Source organism: Sabethes cyaneus, chromosome 2 (assembly GCF_943734655.1).
Source record: "Sabethes cyaneus chromosome 2, idSabCyanKW18_F2, whole genome shotgun sequence".
NCBI classification, from domain to species: Eukaryota; Metazoa; Arthropoda; class Insecta; order Diptera; family Culicidae; genus Sabethes; species Sabethes cyaneus.
This window is the reverse complement of record NC_071354.1, coordinates 197,703,205-197,704,688: the sequence shown is the minus strand read 5'-3', so window position 1 is coordinate 197,704,688 and position 1,484 is coordinate 197,703,205. Positions and strand designations below refer to the sequence as shown.

General features: G+C 39.6%; 1 non-coding gene across 1 annotated transcript; it reads left to right on the top strand.

The window, feature by feature from the left end:
- Positions 1-413: 413 nt before the first annotated feature.
- Positions 414-485, top strand: Trnae-uuc (transfer RNA glutamic acid (anticodon UUC)). Its single transcript has one exon. It is a non-coding gene; the product is annotated as a tRNA-Glu (tRNA).
- The last annotated feature ends 999 nt before the right edge of the window (positions 486-1,484 follow it).

Sequence of the window (1,484 nt, the reverse complement as noted above, 5' to 3'; positions counted from 1 at the left end):
CTGACAGCAGATCGAAACTGAAAAAGAATTGCTACGTTCGGCGCGGTTGGCTCCGAAAAGAATAGAACGTGCGACTCATGAAAAGAGCCAATTTCATGCATACCTGATTGTTTATGTACTAGTTGCTCAGTAGGGATCAAAAATACAAACTAAAACCGCCAAAATCTGTGTAGGTAGGACAGGTAGTTATACCGTGCTTTGGCCGAGAGTCAACGTTTGAATGAACCAGCGCAGATAATAGTGTTTTGAATCCGGAATGCTTATGAATTGGAGGAAATCTAACTGGAAGCAATGAATGGATGCACTCATTTTGTAGTTTTTTTTAAATTCATTCCAATTTGATTAGGACTCTGAGATTCAACTGTAACTGCTTCAGGCGATGCTGTGTGTATCTAAGCAAACAAATTTCAATATCCCATATGGTCTAGTGGCTAGGATATCTGGCTTTCACCCAGAAGGCCCGGGTTCGATTCCCGGTATGGGAACACTTTTTTATTTTTTTAGTGTTAACTTTTGAACCCCTTCGCAATATGTTCACGGTAATCTTAATTTACATTTGAAGACCAACAATTGAAAATGAGAGAGGGTTCATTTTCTTATGCTAGTCCAGCAAGAAATAACGCTCACTCGGCTTGTTTACATTTTGGACTTGGGCCCTTTTCAATTGTTGGTCTTCATTTATATTATACATTCCATTTTTAGCATTCATGTGGAGCTAAGCTTCTCAATTGAAAATATGGGCATAATGCTAGATCAATAATAGCTTTATTATCAACATATTTTATTATTAACTGCCACAGTCACACAGCACCTACTCATCAGTCGCTCCTCCGGTATCATGTTTCGTCGACTTTCTCACCGTCGATATCGACAATATTAACAAATGGAAAACATTTAGATGGACTGTTGATAGACAGTAACTCCGCTAAGAGGATTATCTTTTACCTGCCTCCTGACAGCCAGCACGATTAACACGAATATGGTGAGAAATGCCACTGACTTTCATCTCTGGCTGGAGTGCCCCGTCACAACAGGTTAAATTTCTTCTCCTTTTTATCTCTAGTAGAGATAGCATTTACATTCCTCAAACTATCAGTTTTGAATGAAACACTTCCAAATATTATGTCGAAAATTTTGATGAATTATTGATGCAACCCTTGGGTTACAGAGCCGCACTGAGTAATGTGTTTATAATCTAATAAATGCTGCGGTCAGTCTGATGTATGATACCATATTTCTCTTCGAAGAAAAATCTCAATTACATTGGAATCGTTTACCACCAAATCTGAAGCCACATCAGAAGCTTGGCGACGGGCTCCTGTTTGCAATCACAAACCACATCAAAGTCATCCTCTGCTGGATTACCCTTTTCCGCTGCTGCTGCTGCAGCAGCAACATTAAACCTCTTCCGTTCAATCAAGAACGACCAACGGGCACTACAACAGTAGCTACCGCCAATCATCCTGTAAGAAAAAAAAAATAAC